Here is a 10939-nt window from a genome sequence, read left to right as displayed (position 1 = left end):
AGAATAAACGATGGACTTAATTTAATAGCATAGTGGAGAGAGCAATAATATTATATTATATTATATTTAGGGATGCACCGATATATCGGCCGAAAATGGCACTTTTGGCATAATGCCGAAAAGTGCCATTTTCCTGCCACACAGCATCCACAGAGCAGCGCACATCGGGAAGGAGAGAAGCTGTGATAGCCGGCCGAGCGCTGCAGGAGGAGAGCGCTGTGAGCGGCCGGCGTCTCCTCCCACACCACTCAGCCTCCTATCACAGTCCGGCAGAGCGGTGTGTGGGCGGAGACAGGCCGCGCTGTCACAGGAGGCTGAGCTCTCCTGATTATACACCGCTCGATCAGCCTTCTGTGACAGCGTGTCAGAGAGGAGAGCGAGGTACAAACACTCAGCAATCAGTGATTGCTGAGTGTTTGTAGATAATTGAGGATATGTTATGTGTACTATATCCTCAATTATGAATGAATGGGAAGTGATCTACATCCCCCCTGTTCATTCATAGTTGTAGGTATAGTAAACATACCATGTCGTCATGTTATCAATAAACAGGTACATAGAGGAATCCTGTTCATTGATAACAGGGACACAGAAAAAGAGATTGAGGACTTTGTGTCTTCAATCTCTTTTTCTATTTTAAAAGGGAAATATCAGGGGTCTGTTTAGACCCCCAATATTTCCCAGAAGCCCCTAAAAGTAAAGTAAAAATATCAAAATATTTCATAAAGAAAAAATTAATAAATAAAAAGAAATATAAAAAAGTTTATAAAAAAAAAAATATTTGAAAAATGTAAAATAAAAAACATTTTCAGTATCGGTTTCGATTTCGGCCTGCCAATTTTTTTATCTTGGTTTCGTTTCGGTTTTAAAATTTCCATTTCGGTGCACCTCTAATTTTATTATCATACCAGCAAACAATCATACAACACTTTTTAACGGTGTGGTCACACTAAGAGCTGATCCATAATTGGACTGAATTGTACTGTAATGTACTGAATTTGTTCCATCTGATTTCATGTATAGAAAGAAAAACCTAGGCATGTAGCAGGGATTATTCTTCCACAATGTACCTAAACATGTATTTTCTTACTTTCCATATTTATAGTCAATAAATATAAAGAGAAGGGTGAGAAACAAGTAAAATCTACGTTTTTTTTTCATCTAAGAAAACATTGCATAGCCGTGAGCAGACACTGCATTCAAAGTCAATAACGTGTTTTTACCACGTGGGTCCTTATCAAATGCATCAAATCCTACAATATAACTATACTGATGGCAAGAAGATTAGTAGAAGCATTGTTACTAATCACCACCAATGTTTCTAATATTATTCTTCCCATCAATATAGTAGTATTGTAGCATATGTTATGTTTAAACAGAATGTTTTCAATTTACATATAATTCACCTTTCCCTCTGGTGGGAGGGAATTACTGTGTCATCAGACATAGATGACCAAAACTTGGTCTCTGCTTTGTCACACAGTGTCTGGATGACGGTATGCAATGTTCTAAAACATGTGATAAAACCATGTATTTTACTTGTTTGTGCTAATAACCCTTTTCTTTACATTCATTAGATGTGCGTAGGAGCACAAAGATTTTGCACCCTGCTGAATTTGCCGGAGAGAGCAGATGATGGGTGAACTTGCCATTTCTTTTTTTTTTACATATTAATATACAACTGACATATTAGTCATGGTTTTACAGAGCACATAGAAACATTTACAGCTTTCCCTGCCCCAAAGCAGCTTACAATGCAATGCCCTACCAAAGCCACCCATGCTCCATAAGTCTGCAGTAGGGATATTAGATATAAAACAGTTCAGATATAATTAACCAAGCAGTATGTTTTTGGATTGTTGGAACAAACTTGTTCTCCCAGAGAAAACCCAAAGCAACAGGGAGATTTCCCTATTCCCTATTGAAAACCAAATTGAAACTAAGGCCCAACACCGAAAACCAAGAAGCATTTGAGGGAATTCTGGACTTAAATTGTAATGGAAGACACACTAAAGATATACCAATTAATAGGGATGCACTGATACTAGTATTGTTATCGGTGCCGATACTGAGTATCTTGCCCAAATGCTCTGATACTTACCTCCGATACTCCATCGGCACTGCCGGTCAGATTTCCATCTGACAGGCAGTGCCGAGGGAGCATGGAGCTGGCGTCCTTTCCACTCAGGAAGCCGGGGGGTGGGTTATGACCTGCCACCCGAGTCCTGATTGGCTAAGAAGCCGCCTTCACTTGTTGCTAGGCAAGCTGGCTTCCTAACCACTCAGGAAGCCAGGTGGCATGTAATGACCCGCATCCTTAACATGTATTTTCTTACTTTCCATATTTATAGTCAATAAATATAAAGAGAAGGGTGAGAAACAAGTAAAATCTACGTTTTTTTTTCATCTAAGAAAACATTGCATAGCCGTGAGCAGACACTGCATTCAAAGTCAATAACGTGTTTTTACCACGTGGGTCCTTATCAAATGCATCAAATCCTACAATATAACTATACTGATGGCAAGAAGATTAGTAGAAGCATTGTTACTAATCACCACCAATGTTTCTAATATTATTCTTCCCATCAATATAGTAGTATTGTAGCATATGTTATGTTTAAACAGAATGTTTTCAATTTACATATAATTCACCTTTCCCTCTGGTGGGAGGGAATTACTGTGTCATCAGACATAGATGACCAAAACTTGGTCTCTGCTTTGTCACACAGTGTCTGGATGACGGTATGCAATGTTCTAAAACATGTGATAAAACCATGTATTTTACTTGTTTGTGCTAATAACCCTTTTCTTTACATTCATTAGATGTGCGTAGGAGCACAAAGATTTTGCACCCTGCTGAATTTGCCGGAGAGAGCAGATGATGGGTGAACTTGCCATTTCTTTTTTTTTTACATATTAATATACAACTGACATATTAGTCATGGTTTTACAGAGCACATAGAAACATTTACAGCTTTCCCTGCCCCAAAGCAGCTTACAATGCAATGCCCTACCAAAGCCACCCATGCTCCATAAGTCTGCAGTAGGGATATTAGATATAAAACAGTTCAGATATAATTAACCAAGCAGTATGTTTTTGGATTGTTGGAACAAACTTGTTCTCCCAGAGAAAACCCAAAGCAACAGGGAGATTTCCCTATTCCCTATTGAAAACCAAATTGAAACTAAGGCCCAACACCGAAAACCAAGAAGCATTTGAGGGAATTCTGGACTTAAATTGTAATGGAAGACACACTAAAGATATACCAATTAATAGGGATGCACTGATACTAGTATTGTTATCGGTGCCGATACTGAGTATCTTGCCCAAATGCTCTGATACTTACCTCCGATACTCCATCGGCACTGCCGGTCAGATTTCCATCTGACAGGCAGTGCCGAGGGAGCATGGAGCTGGCGTCCTTTCCACTCAGGAAGCCGGGGGGTGGGTTATGACCTGCCACCCGAGTCCTGATTGGCTAAGAAGCCGCCTTCACTTGTTGCTAGGCAAGCTGGCTTCCTAACCACTCAGGAAGCCAGGTGGCATGTAATGACCCGCATCCTGGCTTCCTGATTAGTCAGGAAGCCAGGCTGCCTAGGAACAATTGCAGCCGGCTTCCTAGCCAAGGGAAGCCAGGAGGCAGGTCATGATGTGTCGCCCGGCTTCCTGATTGGCTAGGGAGCCAGCATCACTTGCTGGTAGGCAGCCTGGTTTCCTAAGCAATCAGGAAGCCAGGTTGCACGTCATGACTCATGTCCCAGGTTCCTGATTGGTCAGGAAACCACGCTGACTAGCAACTAGTGAAGCTGGCTTCCTAGCCAATCAGGAAGTCGAGAGGCGGGACATGATGCGCCACCCGGCTTCCTGATTGGCTAAGAAGCCAGCTTCACTTGTTGCTATGCAGCCTGGCTTCCTGACAAATCAGGAAGCCGGATGGCACCTCAAGACTCGCCACCCAGCTTCCTGACTGGTCAGGAAGCTAGGCTGCCTCAGCAAGTGAAGCCGGTGTTCTTTCATTAGAACACCGGCTTCACAGGCAATCAGGAAGCCGGGCAACGGGTCATGATCCACCGCTCTGCTTACTGATAATCGGGACACACGGCACAGGTATCGGTATCGGCGTAAAAAAATATCGATACGCGATACCGAAAAAACGGTATCGGTGCATCTCTACCAATTAATATTATCTATAACGCTATAGAAAACTGATATATTGTATAAGAAATAAAAAGGCTAATAATAGTTAAAAAAATACAATGTGCAAAGTGAGCAGTTTGGTGGGTATGGCAAAATAAACCATGTTCTCAAAATCTACAAACAATCCTTTAGTCAGTATAAAGCCAAGACATCTGCACTGAGAGCAAAATTTATATGCAGAATGGATCAATATCAGCTTGAGCCATTGCTCTGGGATCCTGAATCATTCTGTACAAAGTGTTCTGATCCCCAACAACCATTGAAAAATCATCTTCTAACTGATTTGAGAACTCTAAACTGTTACTGGTAATGTATTTTGCTCTGTTGGATATTTATCAAGTTAAAAAATAAAAATAAAAATTTTACTGTGCAATACTTCTCTGAAATTTCACATCACTTCAACTGCTGTGATTATTAATCAAATGGCAACATTGAAATCACCAAGTAATTTTTCAGTAAATTTTAGTGAAGTAGAGGGAGAAAATTATGATCCTATCAGTAACTGACGACATAATGAGTGACAGGTGGGAGGGCATCTGCACTGACTCCATTCAGTGAACACCTGGAGGATGTTCTAATTTATTGTACAGTGAATTGTAAATGTATACTAATATTTTTTAATTTTATAAATGAAAAAACATATGTATCTTTACCAACATTATAAACAGATTACTAAGTTTAAATATGAGGAGTAAACTTACTTTTATTGTAAGTTATTATAGCAGTAATAATCTAATAAAAGGGCTTAAAGCAGCACAGTGGCTTAGTAGTTGGCACTTTTATCTTGCAACACTATCTGCGTTGCGTTTGCATGTGCTTGTGTGAGTCTCTTTTGGGTATTATGGTTTTCATCCACACTCCAAAGACACTCCAATCAGGACTGAAAGGTTAACTGGCTCCTTTCTAAATTGGCCTGTATATAAGCATATGTGATATGGTCCATACACTGTAAGCTCCTTGAGGTCAGGGGCTGATGTGAATGTACAGAATACAAAGTGCTGTGCAAATTATCAGTGCTATTTAAATATATGTAACAAACAAATCAAAGTGTATCTAAACCTAAGAACACAAATGTAATATATGGCAGCTTACTAGTCCTTAGATGTGGTGACTGCACTATTTTTCTGTTTTTCGTGCTTTTTTTCTTCTATTTTCACCTGGTGATCCTAATAGTAGGACATTTCTTGTCCCATGGTAACTCACTGTGCTGTATCTATTGAGGAGTAGGTTTGTCACCCTATGACAGCAAGTGTGTTAGGACTACAGACCTATCCCCTCTCCTCAGGTCCCCCCAGATAACATAGAGAGGAAGTGTAGTCTTCCACTGAGAGAGAGCGCAAAAGAAGTTATTAGCTCACAAGATTCCTGGTAGGACCAACAGTTATTTGAAGTATGTTAATAAGTATTTATTTCCTATGCTCCTCCATCTTGTGGCCATAATGCAGTATTACATCACAATACATTCAACCTAAAAAGAAAGTATGGGGTCTATTCACGAAGCAGTCGAAGGATATAGCTGTAGCTTCGACCGATCCTTCAGCTAGCTTCAGCCCCAGGACCCCTTAGGTTCAGTAGTATTCACATCTATTGGCTATTGCAAATTGAAATAGCCAATAGGAATCTAGCAATGCATTCCTATGGCCAAAAATTTTGTTTTTTTTCTATTCTGACACGGCTCTGTGTCAGAATAAAAAAAAAAGAAAAAGCAGTGTTTCTCTCCTTGGCGGCCGGGAGACTCCCGCAGCGCCCGGGAGAGTTTTTTTTCTTTCTTTTTTTTGACGGCAACAGAACCGCCGGCCAATATAAACTGTTGGGCGGAGCTAGCTGTCATTGCTAGCTCCGCACAATCGTTTTCTATTTATTTTTTCCACTTTTTAAACTATTTTTCTGTTCTGCTCGGTACCACAGAGGGAGCGAACAGAACAGCCGAGCCGAATGCAGCTCAACGGCATTCGGCTATTCACTCACTGCTGTTCGGCATCTATAAGAATAGACCGAACAGCAGCGAGTAGCCTGCCGGAGGTTCGGCTTAGCCGATCCAGATGTTGGATCGGCTGAGTCGAACTCCTTCTGCACTTCGGGTCGGCCGAACATGCAAAGAGATATTTGCAGTGCAAAGAGCCCTGCAAATTGTTTATAAATAGACCCCTAAGCTAAGCTGATAAAGAGTTCCAAAGAACAGTTTAGTATGCGAGAAGAGTAGGGAGCAAGGATATCATTTACAGAAGAGATTACGTGGCACATGTCATGCAGGTCCCCCCAGATATTTTAATCACTTCCACTTCTGACTCTTCACTGTGGCTATGACTAGCTGTTCAGGGTCATTTATTTAATAGCTTGAAAATCAACCAGTCCACCAGTGCTGATAAATACTGTAAAGTGTATTTTACGAAGGGTAGTGAAGTGAGAAACATCTGCAATGAACCATCGATACCAAAATGACTATTTTATACACCTTGATAAATTGTGTGAAGTATAACGTATAAAGGTCAGAAAAAAAATTGTGATTTTCGTATTTATCCTACAATCACATGTAATTTCTTATGTATGTGAAAATAACATATTCCTTCATTATCCAAATCAAAGATCTGCACCAGTAGCACCAATGTGCTATGTGCATTACTAAACAATTCTCTGTAAACCTCTACAGAGATAAAAATGCATGGTGATTGTAATCACCATGTCAGCCACAAAGCCTTTTTAGATATAGAAGCCAAACAAAAGCACATTTATGCAATGCCTAAATATTACAGCAAGATACATAATTAAAATTACTCATGTGGAAATATTTCAGAGACATCAGCTCCAAGAGCAAGATCTAGTAGAATTGTTGAAATGTTCAATATTTTGCTTTAAAAGATGGTTGGAGAAACAATAGAGCATTTGTTAAACTTTACTTGCTAGTTTTGCTAGTTTAGGCATCGCCCACCTGTTTATCAATATAAGACATAGACTGGCCAAACCATACCCAAACACGGTGGTTCCCCAAAACCTTGGGCAGATGATTTGGGTATGCAGCTTTAAAGGAGAACTATGAGGTTAAGTCTCTTCCCCATAGTTCTCCTTAGGGTAACAGGAGGACACAAACTAGCGTCCTCCCGTCACCCTAGGCTCAATAGACCGTGAGCAGCTGCTCGCGGTATACTGAGACGCCGCAGCTGAAGCGGATCCCGACAATTGTGCCGGGATCTGCCCAGCTGCGTGACTGACAGCTGGCTCTGCCTATCTAAAGGCAGAGCCAGCTGTACCCGCCCCCTCCCCCGTCCATTTCGCCAGTCAGCGCTGGCGGATCGGAGTGGGGAGGGGGGAATCCTGCCCCTCCCCTGTCACGGCAGAGAGAGAAGTGACAGGATCGAGAGGTGAGCGAACGCTGGTATGTGTTCGCTCACCTCCCGATCTACTGAGCCAACCTGTAACAGTCTCATTGTCACAGGTCGGCTAGAACTATGAAGTGAGAGAAAATCACTCACCTCATAGTTCTACTTTAAGCACCAAAAACAAAATGAATTTCATGTAAGCTACCATTTCACCCCTAACTGTCACATATTTCTAATACTTCCACCATCCTTCTAACACTTCACCTACCTGCTATAATAAACGTCTAACCTACACTAAAAATATAACCCCTAATCTCCTAATTTAAAAGGTTATTAAACCCTCACTTTATTTGCATATATCTACTGCTAGCAAGCAGATGAAAACGACAGGAAAGAAGATCGGATTAAGAAACATAATTTAAGGTAAGTGCTTACACTAACATTGGGGGGAGGGAAAAAAATGTATTCTTTAAAGTCACTTTAAAGCAGTATTAAACACTTACAGTCATCATGTTTCAGAATTGATGGCTCCAACTCTCTCAGCTCGACTTCCCTGAACTTTCTGTCCAGTACAACATCACAAGGGACAAAGCAGTCTTCGGTAGCTGTCCATCTACTAGGTTGGAGGAGAGAGGAAGAAGAAAAAAAAGTGGGGAGCCTTGCTGTGCCTGAGTGGTTTGCCTTGCTGTGCCTGAGTGTTTGTGGAGACATACACAGCTTACTAGCACATGCATAGGTGGCACCATAGGACCCTGCAAGGCAAAGGATCCACCCTACAACAGGATATCAGGAACTGTGCTCAGGGAACCAACTGATTCTTCAGGAAGCTAAAACTTGTAAATATCAAGGAGCATTAACAATTGTAAGTGATGTTATAAGCATTTGAAATAGTTTAAAAACCTTTTGACTTTAATATCACTTTGACTCCTAAAATGAAACCTCCACAATAATAAACACTTAACCTATCCCCAACACTGAAAAATAACCCCAAATCTAACTCTGAGGATGAACGCTTTGTCAATCCACCTAACACTAAACCCTTAATTTAACTCCTAACATTAAACCTTTACTGCCCAATATAACACCTAAAGCTGAACTCCAAAAAAAGCTAGTGTTTGGACTTTAAGCAATATTTTGCTGACACCACCCTGTTCCTAGCCTGTGAGCAGCAACAAATTATTGATGTCATCCCTCTGCTCACTCTGTTCTCTCCTCCAATCAGCTTGTTCTTTTTTAGTATATTTGCATGCAGCTTAACTGACTGGCTCCCAGTCCTGCCCCTCCCTTCCCCAACCTAAGTATTGCTATACAGAGGAGTAAAGAAAAAGCTGAAATCAAGACAAAATCAGGTTTTTCACTAGCTGTATTAAAAAAAATATTTAGTAATCAAAACAGCTGCATGTATTTTATATTTGCCTGGAGCTCAGCTTTAAAATGAATCTTCAACAATGAATCAAAGCCTAACATCTAACATTATCCATTTTCCTTGTGTATATTTTATTTATTTATTATAGTCATTATATTTTAATTAGGTAAATATTACACATGAACATTATGTAGTCTTCTATCCTGCAGGTGGAGCATAGGGGCTCCTTTCTACATGTTTTCCTAACTACCTGTGGTGAAAACAAAAAACATCTTTTTTTGAAAAGTACAAACACAATGAATGAGTCCGAGGACAGCCGTACCTGAGATATCAATCACACAAAGAGCCAAAAGGCAGGCAGCATCTCCTCTGCTGTCTCTTTTGATTTCCAACAGTGCTCTAGAAACCCTCTGCCTTCTATTAAATGTTTATGTGTAATACAAAGAGTAAGACAACTGCACCAATACTTATCCTGCTCCCATTCATACCAGTCACGTTCCAATTTGTACTGTCTGAAAATTGAAGCACCTAAAACCTCTGTCGTGTGTTGAGGGATAAACTAGTGCAAAAAGTCATATATGGTAGGCTTAGCTCTTTTGGCATTTACTAATAGCTCATTCTGGGCTTCACAAAACCTTACGCTGGGTCCAGTTAAGTTGCCCTGATTATCTTTTTTTTCTCCTTTTACACTTTGTACATGCACCGTGAATTGCTCAAGTGCCAATCACAGGTCTCACAACAGAGGTCATTTTAGGTTAGGAAGTAAAGCTGTAATTTACTGGCTAGAAGGGGCCCTTGTTATCAGATCAGTGACAAGACTCCTCCAAAAAAAGTCTTCTGATGTACCCTAGCTATATCCTAAAGCAACATTTGATTTAATAGACATAACTACCTGGGCTCCATGATAAATGAAGGCAATGAAGTGTGCCAGGAAATAAAAGCAAGGATAGCTGCTGGAGAGAGATGTTATTATTCACTAAAGAAAGTTTTGAGATCAAGGACTTTGTCACAAAAATCTAAAATTCATATTCATAGAACTATTCTCAGTCCCATTGTTACATATGCAACAGAGATCTTGGTACTCACAAAAGCAGAGCTGGACAGACTCAACAGGCAGGAACATTGTTTTGAGGAGGATTTTGGGGGGAAAGGTTTAGTGCAGAATGCAATACGAGGCCATAAAAATGTATCCTAGCATTGTAAACATCCAGTTGAAGTACCACTAGTAGAATCCACTGTCTTGGATGGCTTTGCCATGTAAGAATGGGATAAAGAATGCAGAAGATTTTAGGGAAAATTTTAAAGGAACGAGAAAGAGAATAAGAACAACAAAGATATGGATTCATCATAAGGAAGAGGACCTAAGAGTCAGTAGATGAGGATTAAAACAAATGGACAGGGAGGGCTAAAATGTACAGAAAGCCAAGGTCTTCTGAGCTACACAGATATAACTACCTGCATGCTATGCACTATACTTTCCCTCAAAGGCAAACCCCATCATGCAGGCTTTTTTGTACATTAGGCAAATTTGCTCAATTACATGCTTTGGGCGGTAAAGCTCATGCTGTACTTCCAGGCTGCTTGGAAGTAAGAGCTTGCTTTTAAGGTAAAGAAAGAGCTTTAGCCATGGTAAGTTTTTTGTGCCTGGAGTTGGACTTTAAATATGGCTTTACTGCTTGTTCTGACATTGAAAACTGAAGTGTCTATGAAAATGTCTATGTCCATAACTTTTTAATATGCACACTCCATATACAAAATGCAAAGCTCCAAGAAATTTCTAGCCTCTGCCCGGGTGTTAGTGACAGGTGGATATGAAAAGCCTGGGAATCTGCTTAATGTCTGCCTTAGTGGATAATGAGCCCAGAAGAACAGCTCTTTGAAACTAGCTGCAGATTTAGGCCTGGTTCACTCCTAGGCAACATAATTTTTGCATGTGTGTATGCGCCTGTTCAGCGTGCGGTTATTTGCATGTTTATTCACGTTTTGCACATTTTTACACGCACCTGTGCACGCATACATGAAGATGCGCATTTTGACTGGCAGCTTAAGAAACATTGC

Source organism: Nanorana parkeri, unplaced genomic scaffold (genome assembly GCF_000935625.1).
Source record: "Nanorana parkeri isolate BGI_ZX_2015 unplaced genomic scaffold, ASM93562v1 scaffold167, whole genome shotgun sequence".
NCBI lineage: Eukaryota > Metazoa > Chordata > Amphibia > Anura > Dicroglossidae > Nanorana > Nanorana parkeri.
The sequence above is the reverse complement of the archived record's forward strand: the minus strand, read 5'-3'. Positions refer to the sequence as shown.